The following is an 18,762-nucleotide window of genomic DNA, read 5'->3' as shown; positions in this document are numbered from 1 at the left end:
GCCCCAGGCACTCCAACCCGCCGGGAACAGCTGAGCCCCTTCCCCTGAGCACGGCCCAGGCAGGGACACGGGACAGGGAGGGACAGGGCTGCACTGGCGGCGCTGGGAAGCCCCGAGGCACGGAGGGGTTGGGATTTATCCCCACGCTGGTGCTGTCAGGCCGTGCCGAGGGCTGCATTCCCTGCACAGCCCGGGCAGCAAAGCCGAGGAGCCGCGGGAGGCTCAGCCCAGCAGGGCTGGACCGGGGCCGGGAGGGGACCGGAGCGGGTTTAAACCCCGCAGCTTGGTCTGAGAATTGTCCGAGAATGGCGAACTGGGTGTGAAGGGGCTGGTGATGGCTGGGAGGGTTTGTGTGAGTGGAAAAGGGGGAATTTGCCTCTTCCCCGGGCCCTGCAGGGCTGTGTGACAGTGCCCAGGGAGGGTGGCACTGAATCCAAGGGCGGTGACGGAGCCGGGGACTCAGCCAGCGCTGGTTGTCTGGATTTGTTTGAAAGCTGAAGGAAACAGGCACGACTTTGTTCTTCTCCTGGGATCAGGACTGAAATGTGGGAAGCAGATCAGGCTTTGGAGCTGCCTGTCTTCCAGAAGCTGCAGATAATGAGCTCAGAAGGGAACATTGCCAGTTCTGGACCACCACACTGATGAGTGAAGAATCCCACTTGAACCAGCTCTGAGGACACTTCTTGAGCTTGATTTTGTCTTGAGTGATTTGACATTTTTTCCTAAGTAGATGAATAAATACCTCAAATAAGTCACACATTTTAACAGTGACCATAGAATCGGAGAATCCCAGACTAGTTTGGGTTGGGAGGGACCTTAAAGCTCATCCAGCAGCACCCCTGCCATGGGCAGGGACACTTCCACAGCCCAGGTGAGTTCATCTGTTGTTTAAACCTGGCTGTGCACCCACAGGCCTGCATTAAATTAAATGTAAGCAACAGTGAGGGAGGGTCATTTATCAGCGTGAAAAATGAAACTGAAACGTTTCAGTCCAGCAGGCCAAAGCTGCATTTCACAAATGAAGTCAAACAATTCTGCACTGGGATGATGGATCAGCCTGGGCTGCAAACAGCAAAGCTCCCAGCTCTGATGGCAAAGGGGTCTCTTTTCTCTTCCCAGTCTGTTCTGGAACTTGTGGAACATCTGGAACATGAGCCTGGAGAAGGCTTCAGGGAGAACTCAGAGCCCCTTGCAGGGCCTAAAGGGGCTCCAGGAGAGCTGGAGAGGGACTGGGGACAAGGGCTGGAGGGACAGGACACAGGGAATGGCTTCCCAGTGCCAGAGGGCAGGGCTGGATGGGATATTGGGAAGGAATTCCTCCCTGTGAGGGTGGGGAGGAGCTGGGATGGAATTCCCAGAGCAGCTGGGGCTGCCCCTGGATCCCTGGCAGTGCCCAAGGCCAGGCTGGACATTGGGGCTGGGAGCAGCCTGGGACAGTGGGAGGTGTCCCTGCCAGGGCAGGGCTGGCACTGGGTGGGTTTAAGGTCCCTTCCAACCCAAACCATGCCATTCCATAATTCTGTCTCTGTCACCATTTTACTTCTGTCTCCTGTTCCCATTGTGGATCCAATAAAAACCTCAGCCCGAGGTCCTGTCACAGTCTGGCACAAACTTTCCCTGGTTCCTCATTTCCCCCAAGGTTCTGAGCAGAACGGCCCCAGGACTTTCTCTCCCAGCCCATTCCAGGGCCAGCCCTGGAGGACGGGAGCTGCTCCCAGCCCTGAGCACCGGCTCGGGGAGGAGGAGGAGGGGGGGCACCTCTCACCATCTCTGGGGGCTGGGGCACCTCTCACCATCTCCTGCCAATAAAACTCCCGGAGTGTTCACCAGCCTTGTTCTTCCTGTCAGTTCTGCTCTCTCCCTCATCACTCCTGGACCACGGAGAGGCCAAAATATTAACGAGGACATTGATGAATCTGAGGCTGAATTCCTTTAATTTGTTCCTGGCTGAGTTCCCACTTGCATCCACAACTCCACTCCAGTTAATTCAGAGAATTGATGGCTTCAGCCCTGTCAGGTGCTTTGTAAAATCTCTATTGGTGGCTCATTAATGGGAGATTTTCCCCTTTTGGAATTCTATCAGCTAAGGAGGATTTTTTAAATAGGGAAATATAAATATCTGTGAGTAGAGGAAAGAACAGGAGCCCTCAGTGCCTCCCTCCAGCCTCTGTCAGTGGTGGCTCAGCACAGAAACCTCCTGCAAGCCCAGGGGGACTGAGGCAGTGTGACAATGTCCTGCCAGCCCTGGCACGTGGCTCTGTGTCACTCAGGGCTAGCAGGGGACATTTTTAGAGCCACCTCCACTCCTTCAGAGAGGTTGGTCTGAACAAGCCTTGTTCCTTTAATCTCCCCTTCCTCCTGTGCTCAGGGATGGGGGATTTGTGCTCCCAGCTCTGTCAGGGTCTCTGTCACCGCCTTTGGCTCCTTATCTGTGTTGGATAGAAGCCCACATCTTCTTTATTTCATCACTTAGCATTTATTTCTCTTTATCTATTCCTTTATTCCTTTTTTTTTTATGTCTACCTCTCTTTCCTTCTTTCTGGTCTGGAGCCCCAGGAGCAGCTGAGGGAGCTGGAAAGGAGCTCAGCCTGGAGCAAAGGAGGCTCAGGGGGGACCTTGTGGCCCTGACAGGAGGGGGCAGCCGGGGGGGTCGGGCTCTGCTCCCAGGGAACAGGGACAGGAGGAGAGGGAACGGCCTCAGGCTGGGCCAGGGGAGGCTCAGGGTGGGATATTGGGGTAATTTCTTTCTGGAAAGGGCTGCCAGTCTCTGGCACAGCTGCCCGGGGCAGGGGTGGAGTCCCCATCCCTGGAAGTGCTCAGAAAACAAGCAGAGGTGGCACTTTGTGCTGTTGTTTATTGGGGATGGGGGAATTCGGTCAAAAGTTGGATTTGATGATCCTGGAGGTCTTTCCCAACCTTAAGGATGCTGTGATTGCCCCAGCTGGGTCTGTGGTGTCTCTGCTGTCCCGCTCCAGGGCAGGGGTGGCTGTGACCAGGCAGGGCAGGGGTGGCTGTGACCAGGCAGGGCTGGGTCGCTCTGCTCAAACTGCTCCAGCTCCTTTCACACCGGGAGCTCCTTTCCACAGGAAACCCCAAAGGAAAAGGAGCTGGGCCCTGGGCCAGCACTGCTGGGATGAGCAGCTGCCTCCTCTCCGAGGGGAAAGCGGAGAGACAGGAGAAAGGTTCCCAGGTCCTGCAGCTGAGGACAGAACATTGGCCAGAGTCTCCAGCCAGGGAAGAAGAGAATCTCACATCCAAGGTCCTTCCTTGTGGCACCACCTTGTCACTGGAAATGTTCCATTTTACGCTTTAATTTTTTTTTTTTTAATAGGAGACATATCTGTGCTGAGGGTTGGGGCTTTGGAAGCAAAGGAGAGGAGAAAGAAAACTATAAAAAAAAGCATGTGGGAAGCAGACTCTGTTTGTGAAGGTTTTCTTTAAACACTTCCAAACAAATATTTCCAGGCACACTGAAAAAGAAGTTGGGAAAAAATAGAACTGCTTGAAAAACAAAAGAGAGAATTTCCTGCATTATTTGAATCCAAAGCAATTGGGAATCTCTGCTCCTGCTGAGCAGCTCTGGGGAGGCTCATTTTCATTTTCAGGGGCAAACCCCCCAGATTCTGTATCCGTGTTTTCCAGCCTCCTCCGTGGAAAATCAGGGAGTTGATCCCCCCCATCTCTGGGCTCTGCGGAGGCACCTCAGTCCTGGGGTCAGTTCTGGGCACCTCATGACAAGAAGGACCCTGAGGGGCTGGAGTGTGTCCAGGGCAGGGATCGGAGCTGGGAAGGGGCTGGAGCCCCAGGAGGGGCTGAGGGAGCTGGAAAGGGGCTCAGGCTGGAGCAAAGGGGGCTCAGGGGGGACCTCGTGGCTCTGCACAAGTCCCTGACAGGAGGGGGCAGCCGGGGGGGTCGGGCTCTGCTGCCAGGGAACAGGGACAGGAGAGAGGGAACGGCCTCAGGCTGGGCCAGGGAGGTTTGGGTGGATGTTGAGAATGTTCCTCCCCTGGCCCAGGCTGCCTGGAGCAGGGGTGGAGTCCCCATCCCTGGAAGTGCCGATAAAACCTGTGGATGCGCCCCTTGGGGACAGGGGTTAGTGGTGAACGTGCTGGTGCTGGTTCATGGTTGGGCTTGATGACCTTAAAGGTCTTTTCCAACCTGAACAATTCCATGGTTCTGTGATTCTTTGTACGAACACCCCCCAAATTCTGTGTCTGTGTTTTCCAACCTCCTCCATGGGAAGATCTGATTTCTCTGAAGGGAACGTGTCCTGTTATCCCTGGCTCCTGCCTGGAGCTGAGGGGTCTGGCTGCTGTCAGCCACCAGTGACTGGGGACTTGTCCTTACTGGGCTGGCACAGACTGAGCTCAGCTAGGAATTGGCTCCGGCCTGTCCTGGATATTCCATTTCCCAGAGGGAATCTGCGAGCCCTGTGTTATGATCCACTTTTAAGGTTCTTAGAAATGCCTCTGCCCGAATTAAGGTGCAAACAAGGCCAGATGTCAGTGACAATAGTAAGGGTTTGATTTGGTTGTAAATGTGAGAGAGAGAGAGAAAGAAAGAAAGAAAGAAGTAGAAAATAGGTGGGGGGGGAGGGGGCAGAAAGAGTGACAGGGACAGAATAAGGAAAATATCAGCGCTCTGTAGATCCCAGCGATGTCCCATTGATCCTCTCCAGCTGGTCTCTCGGTGGTGAAGATTCCCCCAGAAGGCACAGAGCCCCATGGGTGTACATGCTCAGGCTAGGCAGGCACGTCTGGCCATGTCCCCCTGGGGTGGGGGTCAGTGTCCCACAGCAGGCTCTGGGTCTGTTCCATCAGTGCAGTCCTGTGGGGCCAAGCCTCTCACGTGAACGTCCCGTGGATGTGCCCTGTGGGGTTGGGGGTGCCACAGCTGGGCTGGTTTGTGTAATGGAGGGTGGGTGTTTATTGCCTCTCACCAGAGGTTACACCACGCACCCAAAAACGTCCTCCTCCCGCCCCAGTTGGAGGGAGTCTGTGTAAACCTGGCTTCTGTGAGCTGTGCTCTCCGCCCCCCACCCCAAACTCAGCTGGAGGCTTTGGCTTATTGTGGGTGCACAGCTTTCCCTCAGCCCGAGGTGCCTGAACAATGGGTTCCCTTTTACCTAATCAGCACTTCGACCTTCAGTTGAAGTCCCACTCTTCAGAGAGGCTTCTTCGGTTGCAGCTTCTTTGTCATGAACAAAACTTCCAATGTTTGAGGCATGAACTATTTTCAGTCTCTGACACCCAGCAATCCCGCATCATTCCAGGAGCCTGGAGCTGCAGGAGTGAGTCAGCTCCGGGAAACCTGATGGAGACAAAAAAATCAACAGCAGGGAGAGAAAGACAAACCCAGATCAGCTCATCACAGCCTCCCTTCCCTCCCGGGAATGGGCCTTCCCCAGGAGCCGTGGGAGGGAGCTGGGCAAGGCCTGGCTCTCAGCAGAAGTGTCCTTAGAGAGATTTTTCCTTGTTCCTGATGACTGGCTGGGTCACTAAAATGGGAAATTCTGGTTTGATTCCTGTCAAAACAAAAAGTTCCTCCTTGATTTGGCTTTATTTATTTATTTATTTATGCCCCTCCTTCTCTGCTCCTTAGAAATCCAGTGGATCACACAGGGAGGGGGAGTTTAATGGACGGACAAGGGACCAATTTCTTCATTAAGAAGATTGAAATTAAAATCCCTGTGACTGGGAGGGGAGAGGGAGACAAAATTTCACTTCCTTCAAAATGTGGTGTGAGAAAAAAATCTGGCTTTTCCTCCCAGCTGATTCTGACTCTGGAAACTGATGGGGAAAATCTCTTTGAGATGTAATTGGGGTTTTTGTCAGGGCAGAAATCGCACAGAGCTGGGGCTGTCCCCAAACCTGCTCAGTCCCAGTAGCCCCTGGCTCTTAGTGGGACGAGGGTGGGTCACACGCTGGGACCTGCAAGGAGAGCTTTTATTTCCTTTTATTTAAGCACTTCCAGCTATGCAGAAATTCTGTAATTTCCCCTCCCAACTCCTGAAGAGGCCTCCTGAATTCCATGCTGGAAAACTTCAAGGGCAGTAGCAGTTCTGGGCCATGACACCACCAGTTTAATGTTCATTAAGCAGTGGGAGTTCCTATTTGAAATCCACACCCCGCTGCCAGGCCCTGCTGCTCCACCCCGGCTGAAATCCACCCTGAGCAGAACAAGGCCAGAGCATCATTTCAGCTCCATTGAACCCCGGGAAAAACAACTCCCCCAGTTGTGAGCACATCAATTTCATCTCCATGGAAGATAAAAGCCTGACAAATGGGAACAGGACTCCCATCAGCATCAATCCCCTCCCATATCAGAGGCTGCTTTGTGCAGCTCTGCTGATGCCAGCCTGGAAATGGATAGTGAACGGGACAGAAACAGGAAAATAAATAAATGCCAAGGGATTCATAGAGGGAGAGCACTGAAGTCTTGATTCCATGGAATCACAGAGTGGTTTGGGTTTGGAGAGATCTTAAAGCCCATCCAAATCCACCCCCTGCCTTGGGCAGGGACACCTTCAGTTGTCCCGGGGTGCTCAGAGGTGACAGACATGGGTTTGTGGGTGACAGGAGCTCTGGGTTTGCAGGTGACAGGAGCTCTGAGAGGAGTTCCGTGACATTGTCCCCGTTTTATTGCAGAGATGGGAAACAGGAAAGCACCGAGACTTCCTCAGAGTCACGTGGGAATGCAGTGACTTGGATCCACAGCACCATTCCAGCCCCCGGAGAGACAGGACACAGGGAATGGCTTCCCAGTGCCAGAGGGCAGGGATGGATGGGAGATTGGGCAGGAATTGTTCCCTGGAAGGGTGGGCAGGCCCTGGCACAGGGTGCCCAGAGCAGCTGGGGCTGCCCCTGGATCCCTGGCAGTGCCCAAGACCAGGCTGGACATTGGGGCTGGGAGCAGCCTGGGGCAGTGGGAGGTGTCCCTGCCAGGGCAGGGCTGGCACTGGAGGGGCTTTAAGGTCCCTTCCCACCCAAACCATTCTGGGATTCTGATTCCAGGGTCTCTCCGCTGTCTCTGCTGCCAGGGAGCTCCCCAGGGATTTAGAAGAGCACTCAATTCCCTGCTCCCTCTCATTACAAAAGGGAAGCAGGGCCAGGGCTGTGAGTGAACACATCTGAATTCACCAGAGTGAGCTGGGGCCTGCAAGGACACAACAGAGGACGGAGCCAGAGACGTGGAAATCCCTGGAAACCCTGTAATAGACACAGAGCCCAGTGTGGGGATTTGACAGCTCCCATTTTGTAGTTGAAGCCTCACTGGTGCTGAGGCCGTGTGGGAACTGTCGATGCTTTCCCAGCTGAATTCCTTGTCCCTGCCCCCAGCCACTGGGACAAGGAGCCTCCTGGACTGGTTTGGAGTGGGAACCTCATTCAGGAGCTGGGAATGATCATCCAGGGGGGTCGGGCTCTCATTAACAACAGGAGGAATCAGGGAAATGACCCCTGGCATGACCATGGAGGGGTGGGCTGAGCCCTGCCACAGCTCGAGGGAGGAGGAGCAGGAATGGGAGCAGGAGCGGGAACAGGAGCGGGAGCGGGAGCAGGAGCAGGAGCGGGAGCAGGAGCAGGAGTGGGAGCAGGAGTGGGAACAGGAGTGGGAACAGGAATAGGAGCGGGAGCGGGAGCAGGAGCAGGAGCAGCTCTCCAGAACCAAGGGATTGTTCTCCAAGGGGCTTTGTGCCATGCAGGCTTCCCAGACTGACCCACCTGGATTTGTCCCATGCTGGAATTTGTGTCTCTGCCCGTGGAACTGAGGGGTCCCAGAGCAGCACCTTTCCCCCTTCGCTCCTTCCTTGTCAGATAATGCTCTGATGTTATTTCTATCAGCAGCAGAAATGCACCCTGTGGTTAGAAAGACCAATCTTTAGTCATAAATTTGAATTAGTCCCTTTCTCAGGCTAATTTTAGAATCCAATTATGATCAAGAAAAGATCGTGAAAGAAAAATAACAGGAAAAATTCACTCCAGATCTCTCACCGTGATAGAGCCTGAGCAGCCTGCACCAGCCTTGGCTTAATTGGGAAAAAGCCCTGAGTTTATCTTGATTGGTCTTACGTGAGGACTGGGGGAGAAGGATGAAGAAACTTCAGTTCTTGTTCAAGATCTAACAACTCTGACAAGTACATGGAAAACAGATCAGAGGGAAGATCTTCCTGTGCCCAGATGGAACAGGAGGAGAATTAGCAAATGGCACATTACCATATTTCTGATGGCATTCCAGCCTTCCTGAGAAAGGAGAGGTTTGGAGGGATTCATTAATTAATTTGTGGAGTTTACAAGACACCTCCTTCTTGCTTGGAGCCGGAGACAATGAAGAGCTGCTGCATCTGAACCAGGATCCTGCCAAAAAAAGGACGGAGCCCTTCCCCTTTCGGGGAGTCAGCGCCTGAGTTTCAGGCTGGTGTTTGAGTCCTGTCTGTGGCCTCTGGAGAAAACTTCCCAGGAACTGGGTGGGAAGTGGCTTTCACAGTCTGACCACGTCCCACGGAACAGCTCATGCCCCCTACAAAGGGAACAGGCAAAGAGGCCCCTGCTGAGCTGATCTGGGGCACCCCCAGGGAAAAGGGCAATGGGACCTTGAAGCTGCAGCTCTGAATCCTGGGCTGGGGAAGAGCCGCAGCCCAGGAGGCTCCAGTTCCAAGATGTTTTTAGCCAAAGAGCTCCCTGGAGCTGAGGGAGACCCGAGGGCCCTGCCTGGGTGCAGAATTAATTGGTCTCAGCCCAACCTGGAGAGCTGTTCCCACCCCTCTCTATAAATCCCGAAGCATCAGGAGAATTTTGAGATCAGACAAACACACCCCTGACAGGACCAGTCTGGTGTGAACAAACTGAACGTTTTTATTGCCTGTTCAAGGCTCTGCCTATTTGGAATTTTAACCAAGAAACCCACAGAGTGCTTGGGAAACATTCTCCCAGAAAAAGGAGTCTGTGCAAAGCTCAGTTTTGCCATGATGGCTTCTCTTAAAAAAAGCCCTGTTTTTAAAGTGTATCAGAAATACCTAAAGAATTCTGAGAGAGAAGGTGCCCCCTGAGCCTCCTTTTCTCCAGCTGAGCCTCCCCAGCTCCCCCAGCTGCTCCTCATCCCACTTGTGCTCCAAAATAATCCATACCTGCTTCCAGAGCCCTCAGTTCCACAAATATCTATGAGTAGCTGGCTTGGGGCAGTAGAGAAAGATGGACTTGAAGTACAATTGTTGAAACTGAGGTCAGTTTTCCGAACTATTCCAGGGATTTACAACCCTTAATAATCCAAGGAATACGAGCAGCATCCTCATGGAGCAGCAGGGCCAGAACCTCCCGGCACAGGGAACTCAACTGGGAGTTTGTGCCAAAGGAGATGGAATCATCCCTGAATTAAAGGTTCACATTTCCTCCTCTTGGATTGCAGGTGGAGTTTGTCTCTGGGGGATAAACGGAATGAAAACCCAACAAAAGTGCTGCTTCCCAGAAATCCAGGCTGCTGGGAAATGGGATGAGCTGGAGGAGGATCCTGGACCTGAGAGGGCTCTGATGTGGCTTTTGAAGCCACCCCAGGGCACAGAAGATGCTGATTGCTAAAATCACCTTTTGTTCCACCTGGCTCTGCCCGGACCAGGCTTTGCTCAGCTCCTGCTCCTGCCTGTGCCCAGTATTTTTATTTTTGCAGTGCTGAACTTTCAGGTCAGTAAAAGAGAAATGAGTTGTTCCCTTGCTGGGTTTGATGTGTCAGAGGATGAACCCTGCCCTGCTCAGCTCGGGGTGTGATGTCCTCATTAACCCTTAACGGGAGCAAAGTCCTGGCACAATTAAATCCCACAGCCCCAAATCTGGGGCTGATCGACCTGCCCAGAGCACACCAAGGGAGAGGCACCTGGGCTGCCCTGGAGCCTCTCGGGGAGAACTGGAAATAAAAGAGCACCGTAATTAGTGCCTTTCACAGGAAAAGGTCATTTGTCTCTGGTGAGAAAGGAAAGAAGTATTAAAAAATCGACAGAGTTCTCCAAACAAAGGGCAGCTCCTCCATGCCAAAGGGCTTTTGCTCAGACGTGGCTGTTACATGAACAGGCAAAGCTTTTCAGAATGCAAACAGGGAAATGGAGCTCTTCAAAATCATCGGTATAAAATATTTCATTTATGCCTGGCTAATATTTGGCTATTTCAGAGAGACACTTCCGTTTCCCCAGTGATTCTGTGAATTCTTCACTTTTCCTTTCTGTTTTGAAGGAGGATTTATATTTTCCTTTTAATCGTGACACTTTTTTTTCCATGAAATTAAAAAAACCCAAACTTAATTTTGAGCAGCATCTTCTTCATCTTTCATAATTTTTGAGTGAGGATTGGAAGAAATCCAATAAAGTAAAAAAAAAACCTGATAAAGTTTTAATCTCTGGTTTCATGGCACCAGACTCAGTGCTGGGGTAAGTGGCTGCTCCCAGAGCCTGAGTGCAGCACACGCACCTGCCAGGACCTTCAAACTGCACGAATGTGTCAAAAAATCCAGCAGTCGGAGCTGGAATGGGGCACCCACAGCAGGAGTCAACTGGTCCTGCCGATTTTGTACCTTCATTTTACAGTTCCTTTCTCAACGTCTTTGTGCATTCACCGGATCGCTCCAATTACTGCTTGATTGGCTGCCTGCAGTGAAGCATCAAGGCCCCCGTGTCACCACAGGTGGTGGCAGTGCCCAGCTGCAGGGGACAGGCTCCTCCTTGTCCCATCCCTGCGTGCCCTGGCGGGAGCACCTCCAGCCACTCCCTGCGGGGATGCGGCAGCAGCTCCCAACACCATCAGTGGTGGTGTTTCCCTCGGTCCTTAGTGACCTTCCCCGTGCTCCAGGGCCCTTGCAGTGCAGGCCGCCTTGGATAATCCTGCTTTGGGCAAAGCTTCGCTTTGTTAATTCCACGTTTAACTCAAACTTCAGGACTAACCTCCCTGAACACCCCGCTCTGGCCTTGGCAGGGGGGGTTGGAGGGGTGGAAACAGGAGAGGCCTGGCACAGGTGCCCAGAAAGGCTGTGGGATCCCTGGCAGTGTCCCAGGCCAGGCTGGACGGGGCTTGGAGCAGCCTGGGACAGTGGGAGGTGTCCCTGCCCATGGCAGGGGTGGCACTGGAGGGGTTTTGAGGTCCCTTCCCACCCAAACTCATTTGTTTTTCTTTCAGTGGTGACAGTAACTCACTGGGCTTTCCCCCCAGAGGAAGTTTCTCTGAGATATGGAAAGTAAAACCACCCAGAAATGGGGGATTTGAGCAACACTTGGTCCCTGCAGGGGCAGGTTTTGGTCAGTGGTGCCTTTTCTGTCTGAGGCAGAGTCCAGCCCTTCCTGAACCTGTTCGGGTGATGGAGGGGAGGAGGGGACAGACACAAAAAGGGACAAAAAGTCACAAGGGCAGAAGGGCTGAACCAGCATCGCTCCAGGAGAGCCAAACACCTCCTGATCAGGGCACTCCCTCAGGAGACCAAAATTGCAGCCTTAAAGCTGCCTTAAGCCCGACTCAGACATCCTGATAACTGTTTCTCCACAGCTGTGGCAAGTTCTGGAACGTTCCTTAATCATCCTCCACTCAGATGATGTGGAGCTTCAGGGTTAAACTGTTTGACTTGAGGAGCTGATGTTTAACAAGCTCTTTAATTCTATTGAATTCCGTCTGTGCAATCAAACATTGCTTTGGGACACTGCAACGCAAAGGATTTAATTATCCTTGTAGGATATGGAGGCATCATCCAAATTATTTCCAACTACAGAGCTGAAATATTTATTAACTTCTGCTTGTTCTGCGTTGCTGGGCTGGTTTTCCATCCTGGCTGGTCCTGCAGTCACTGGAACTGATTCAGCCTGGAATTTTTAGGATAAAGTTAATGTGCTCTCAGCAGCAAAACAAATGATTTTGCTCTGTGTGCTTCCTTCCCTAGGAAGAAAATCAGTTTAGGAAACCTCCAGGATTCCCCCATGGGTATCTTTCATCATTGTACTGCAAACCTGAGGGCACGCTAGCCAGGCAAACGAGAAGCCCGGAGGTCTGGCTGCACCCTCTACACCTGCGGCTCCCCACACAAAAGGAGCGGAGAGCGAGGTCCTCACCCAAAGGAGCCTGTCCCGGGCCAGCTGTCGGGGTGCGCGGGCACAGAGTGAAGGAGGGGACTCTCTGTGCCAGTTCCCGAGCAGATTGATGGCACTGAAGGGACTGGGGCCAACGAGCCCATGTTTGGAGAGGGCCCAGGGGGTTTTATAGTCAGGAAAGGCGGGGACAAGGGTCCAGCCAATAGGGCAGGGTGAAGGAGGCGGGATTGACAATGGGGTAACCAACGGGGACAACTCAGGGGACAGCCAATGGGGGACCGAGTACCACAGAAACTTCTAGAGCTGATACACATTTAACCAAGGGAAATGAATATTTACAAACTCTTACATAAAACAGGGCAGGGAGAACAAGAACCAGTCAACACAAGGTTGGCAAATAACTGCCCCAAGGGGTGATGGGACCTCACCCTGAGCAGAGACAGTCTTTAAACATTGGTACATGGCCACCAAACAGTGGGCTCTGGTGTTTCACTTGAGGTTTGGGTGGCTGCAGCCACCTCCACCACCACAAAAACCTTCTGCTCTAAATTCAATTGTTTTCTCGGAGGGAGAAGTTTGAGGAGTTTTTATCAAACCAAATAAAGTGAATTTAACGAACACCCTCTTGAGAGTGCTTGGTGGGAAGTGTGAGGGTCCTGGGGGAGGGAAGGAAGGCAGGCTACGGTTCTTCCCTAAAAGGATGTTTCTGCAGGAGGGGAGATGTTTAAAGGGAGATATTTAACCCAGCCTTAAGCAGAAGTTCCCTCCCTAAGCAGACACAGAGGATCCCCTTTGAACAGAGCACTCCAAGAGCCACTCCTGTGACTTCCTTTCTGAACCTGCTCTGCATGTGCCAAGCACATCATTCCCATCAAAATGATGAGAGGAGAGGAGAGGAGAGGAGAGGAGAGGAGAGGAGAGGAGAGGAGAGGAGAGGAGAGGAGAGGAGAGGAGAGGAGAGGAGAGGAGAGGAGAGGAGAGGAGAGGAGAGGAGAGGAGAGGAGAGGAGAGGAGAGGAGAGGAGAGGAGAGGAGAGGAGAGGTTCCAGCCTTTGGCTGTTGGTATGAGAGGGTTTTAGGGGAAGAGTGAGGCCCTCAGCTCCTCCTGTGGGAGTCACCCGTGTGTGTGTGATCCTGCTGTTCCCTGAGGACTTTGGCTCCCGTTTGCCTGGAAAACAGAACCATTCCCACATTTCACTCTGAAAATCACCAACTGCTTTTGGATGGCTTTGCCTCCTCCTTTAACAGTTGATTTTCCTACTCATTGCTTCAGCCTGGCCCCTCTCCCCCTCTCCAGAATGGGAAGAGACAAACAAACATTTGTGTGTTTGTTTGGTGTCTGGGTGACACTCATTCCATGGCGGCCGGGAGCTGTCAGAGCCACGACGCAAATGAGCAGTGAGTTTCCCTGGAAGGGTAATTACAGGCCTGGTAACAGCGATTGTGCTGCTGAGCTGGGGTTTGAAGTGTCAATGTGCAGTTAAATCAAAGTTTCTGAGGCAGCAGGGCAGGGACAGGTGCCCAAATGCTCAGTGAGACAGTCCTGCAGTCCTGGTGGGCAATGAGCTGGACACAGACCAGCACAGGGTCATGGAATGGTTTGGGTGGGAAGGACCTCAAAGCCCCTCCAGTGCCAGCCCTGCCCTGGCAGGGACACCTCCCACTGTCCCAGGCTGCTCCCAGCCCCAATGTCCAGCCTGGCCTGGGCACTGCCAGGGATCCAGGGGCAGCCACAGCTGCTCTGGGCACCCTCTGCCAGCCCCTGCCCACCCTCCCAGGGAACAATTCCTTCCCAATCTCCCATCCATCCCTGCCCTCTGGCACTGGGATCCATTCCCTGTGTCCTGTCCCTCCATGCCTTGTCCCCAGTCCCTCTCCAGCTCTCCTGGAGCCCCTTTAGGCCCTGCAAGGGGCTCTGAGCTCTCCCTGGAGCTTCTCCTCCCCAGGTGAGCACCCCCAGCACTCCCAGCTGGTGTCCAAGGGAAGGTTTGGATGTGACACTGAAGCTTTGTGCTTTTCTCACTGAATGCAGAAATTCCTGGTTTGCCCTGAGAAGCTGCAGTTTTCCCAAGGCCTGGGATGAAATCCATCTCACCAGGGTCACAGCACAGAAGGTGAATGGTCAAACAGTCCCACAAACATCCTCCCCACATCCTCCCCACATCCTCCCCTAGGAGGGCTCAGGCAGCCCTGGGGGGGTTATCCAGCACAGAGGGAATGCTGTGGGTGGGGTGTAAAGAGAGGGAGAAGGCGGTGGGGAAATGCAGGTGTTTGGCTGAAAAGAGAATTCTTTCCTCAGTCTGGCTCTGAATTTGCATTTCTGCTGGGCAAGGTCCTGCCCCTGGCAGGAATCTCCACCTGCAGCCGGCTCCTGGCATGGGGGACGCTGTGAACATCAAACCCTCTTCTCTAAATGCTGCTCCATTATTTAAAAGCCTTTTAGTTCAGGTAATTGTTTCAGTCAGATGCTTTTTAAAGCCTTTTTCTAGGAGGAACAAGTCCCCAGCTAATAACGGTGATTGCTGCAGGGCCCAGAGCGAAGGAGCTGCTCTGGGCTCAGGGTGCTCCTGGCCCAGCCCGTTCCCCTGGGCACTGCTGCCATCCCGACAGATCCTGCCCACAGCTCCATGCCCTCGCCCTTCCTGCTGCCAGCCTGGGAGCACGGGGCTCTGTCCCTGCTGTCTCCCTGGGCCCACACTCCCTGCCCGTTCTTTTAATTAGTGTTCAGGGTAATTAATAACCAGAGGAACCGCTGGGCACAAGGAACGACACTCCAGGAGCGCTTGATGAGGGATTGGGAGTTATCCCACTGTCATTATGGGCTGGTGCAGCTCCAGTGGCACCAGAAATAGCACTGGGGCTACACTGGGAGAGCTCCCACAGGACCTCGGTGCATTTGGCCCGTGCAGAGGTTGGGAGGCTGGCTTGGAACTGAGCCCAAGGTGATTTGGGCATGGATAATCCCTGTCCTGAGCTCACCTGGGGTGCTGGGTCCACCTCGGGGTTGGAACAGCAGCGCTTGACCACCTTGAGCACAAATGCTGTCCCCAGAGAGGTCAGGGTGGAGCTGTGGGGGTTTGCAGCCAAACACAGCAATTCTGTCCTTCCAAAAGTGGCCCAAAGTGTCTCTGATCGACTGCAGGGGTGGCTTTGGCCCAGGGAATGCTTGGAAACGAAACATTTAATCCAGGGTTCCATAAAAACGGAATGACAAAGTGTCAGCAGGGACAGGGGGTGCGTGTGGGGCTGTGGGCGCTTTCCTTCCCTCTCTCATCAACAGCAGAGGCTGGAAATCCATCACCCATTCCAGGAGCAGGTGCAGGAGACACCTGAAAAGGCAGCACAGCAGAGCCCTTAACCTGCAGTCACAGATTGCTGTTCTCCTCCTGCTGAAGCTGCTCAGAGCAGGTGACAGGAGGCACAGACAGCTCCCGGCGGCAGCCTCTGATCCCACAGAGGGGAACTGTCACCACACAGCACCAGGAGGTGTTCCAGGAGCACCAGGAGGTGTTCCAGGAGCACCAGGTGTGGAGAACGTCTCTGGCACCCTGCAATCCTTGCGAGGCTCTGTCAGGGTGATCCCTTTGCTGCTCCCAACAGCCCTGTGGGGCTGAGCCGGGCTGGCAGTGCCACACCGGGGCAGGACCGAGGAGCCTGAGCTGCTTCAAACTCCTTTTGGCCCCCTGTGCTGAACGTGCAGATTCCCAGTTTGGGAGCTGCTCCAGGCACGGGGCTGCAGTGGGAGAGCTGGGAAGTGTCAGTCACCCCGAGTGTCACCAGGGAGCTCCCCCCGAGGGCAGCACTGAGGGCAGGGTTTGAGGAGGGAGGTTCCACCCTGGCAGCTCTGCCCCTGTGTCCCAGGTGCCACCTGCCCAGGGCAGGATGTGCCCTGCAGGGACAGCACATTCCCTGAGGGATCCAGGGCTCCCTCCCATCCCGCTCCTCCAGCAGCCCAGCCAGCCTCGCCTCCGGCTGGAGCAGAGACTTCAGAAGGTAAAGCTGAGCAGGTACGGAGGAAGAGCTCCTTGCCGCCCCTCAGGAGCACACGAAGCCCTCTGTCCCCACAGAAACTGGGCAGGTTTCTCCTCTCCCTTCTCCTTTCCATCTGGAATTCCCACACCAAGGGCATGAGCCAGCCCTCCCCTGGCCCCGGCAGGGCAGACGATCACCTGGCTCTTCGGGAGCTGTCTCCTTGCATCAGCTGAGGCTCTGCCCCGTGGGCAGCACACGAATCCATCCCTGGGTCTGTCTGCACAGAGCATAACAAACATTCCTGTTCCATCAGTGTCAGTGTGACTGCACGGGGTGTCCAGGAGCCCCAGTGCCACTTTGAAGCCCCTCACAGGATTTCTGAGCACTGGATGTTGCCCCTGTAGGATATTGCCACAGCTACTAATTATTAATAACAGCCTGTAGTGAAGGCTGACAGTTGTCTCCAGAGGGAGGGAATGTTCTGTAGCTTTGGGACCCATCCATGCTCTTATTTAGCAACACATTCGAGGTCTCTTGATGAGCCCCTTTCAGCCTGGAGTAAAGCAGGGATATCGGAGAATCCCAGGAGGGTTTGGGGTGAAAGGGAATTTAAAGCCCACCCAGTGCCACCCCTGCCATGGCAGGGACACCTCCCACTGTCCCAGGCTGCTCCAACCTGGCCTTGGACTCCAACCTGTGCTTCCAGGGATCCAGGGGCAGCCCCAGCTGCTCTGGGCACCCTGGGCCAGGTTCTCCCCACCCTCACAGGGAAGGATTTTTTTCCCAGTATCCCATCTAAACCCACTCCCCTCAGGAGGGTTCAGGAGTGTCACCACTTCTTTGTTCTCCTTCCTCACTGGCTTTCCAGGAAGGGCTTGAGGCAGTGCCCTAAAATGCCTTCAGTGTCAGAGGCCGTTCCCTGTGATACCATGACATGTCCAGTTTGCTCTGTCACTCACCTGTGCACAAGGAATCCTTAAAAAAGAATTCCATCCTTGAAGTCTCTGGTGATGCAGAGGTGGTGGAGGGCTGGGAGGGATCCTGTTCCCCACTGACCAGTGCAGGGAACCTGTTCCTTGGGCTCCTGATGGTCAGGGCGAGAGCCAGAGATGCTTTTGGAAGGTGTAAGGATCCAACAGGATTTGGAGCTGAGCTGTGGCAAGCAGTGCTCAGGGCTGGAAGGAAACCCCTCTGGGGAGGGTGAATCAAGGTGCTGCTGATCCAAGGTGCTGGGTTTAACTCCACTCCTAACCCCCATCCTCTCCCTTTCCCCCCGAAGCACATCCAGGCTTCCCTGGCTGCGGGAGCTGAGCCTGTCCTGTCACAGCGAGCCCGTGATGTGACACAGGGGAACAGGAGCTGACAGGGCAGGGACAGCCTGATGGGCTGGAGGCTGAAACAGAGGTGGAGGGAGTTATTTTGGGATGGGATGCCAGGAATTCACGGGGGATGTAAAGCAGAGCTGACAGATGAAAGGGCCAAGCTGCTGCTCCCAGCCTTGGCAGAGGAACCTGGTGACCTTTAAAGCTGCTTTGGCTCGTCCCCAGAGCTGGGTCACCGGCAGCCGGCACTGAAGGGGTCCACGGCCCTGGGGGAAGTGCCGGTGTTGGGACACGGTGCTGGGAAATGGGTCCCAGCTGGGGGGGCTGTGCCTGGGACAGCCCAGGAGCAGCTCTGGGCTGGAGCCCCCTGAGCCCCAGCGCTGGGAGATGTCCCAGGCAATCATCCAGCTGCTCTCCCTGAGGAGAGGCAGGGCTGGCGTGGGGAACAGCCCATCCCACACAGACCCCTGAGACACCTGGGGACCAGCTGGGGCTGGGCTCCCCCTGCAGCCTCCACGGTGGGCCTGGGTGGGGACAGGTGACCTGCAGAGAGGTCTGTTCTGGGGGAGGTGACTCCCACCCTTTGTGTCCCTGCATGTCACCCCAAAAGGGGTGAATAAACTCTTCTGGTTTAATTTGTGGCGAAAACCCTGTAAAACCTGCACTGTTGTGGTGGAGCTGGAGGGGGAAGGGTCATGGTCAGGCACAAGTAGGACATGGAGATCGCGGGGATGGCTGGGGGGGGTTTCATTGATAAATAAAGTGTAAATATTCCCAATGCTGTATCCCAGTAACAACTCCATCACCTGTTCCAATGGATTATTGGATCATCCTGCCCATCCCGTGGGATCAGGGGTGTCAGTGAGACCCCTTTGCTGACTCAACTTCCCTGAGAAGAACTTTCTCCACTCAGTCTCAGATCTGGTCTCAGTCTGGGTCTAAAGGATCACAGATGAGCAGCTTTGGGCAGGTTCGTGGCCTTTGGCTGTGCAGGATCTGCAATTCCAAAGCAACGAAGCACCTGTGGAGCAGCTTTAGGATTTGATCTCAGAATTACAGCACAGCTCAGCACTTCCCACTCAGCTGTCCCACAGGGAGTCACCTCTGTGCCCACTCAGCTGTCCCACAGGGAGCCACCTCTGTGCCCACTCAGCTGTCCCACAGGGAGTCACCTCTGTGCCCACTCAGCTGTCCCACAAATGGCATTCCAAGGGTCGGGAAGTGCAGGTGTTCCCGGCGGGCCTGGTGTGACCAGGCTGCTCCTCCTCAGTCAGATCCCGTCCTTCCCTCTGCTCCGCAAACACCCAGCACTGCCCAGCTGCGTCCTGCGCATCCCAAATCCCAGCAGATTCCCAGGCTTGGAGGAAGCAGGGTGTGCCCAGAGTGTGGCTGAGCAGCTCTGCAGGACTGGGAATGC

General features: G+C 54.3%; 1 long non-coding RNA gene across 1 annotated transcript; it reads right to left on the bottom strand.

The window, feature by feature from the left end:
* Positions 1-3,054: 3,054 nt before the first annotated feature.
* Positions 3,055-17,344, bottom strand: LOC138099208 (uncharacterized). The gene is made up of 3 exons (XR_011146688.1): positions 16,983-17,344; positions 7,722-7,856; positions 3,055-5,310 (listed from the first exon to the last, which is right to left on the bottom strand). It is a non-coding gene; the product is annotated as an uncharacterized lncRNA (long non-coding RNA).
* Positions 17,345-18,762: the final 1,418 nt, after the last annotated feature.

Source organism: Aphelocoma coerulescens, chromosome 27, assembly GCF_041296385.1.
Source record: "Aphelocoma coerulescens isolate FSJ_1873_10779 chromosome 27, UR_Acoe_1.0, whole genome shotgun sequence".
Taxonomy (NCBI): domain Eukaryota; kingdom Metazoa; phylum Chordata; class Aves; order Passeriformes; family Corvidae; genus Aphelocoma; species Aphelocoma coerulescens.
The sequence above is the reverse complement of the archived record's forward strand: the minus strand, read 5'-3'. Positions and strand labels throughout refer to the sequence as shown.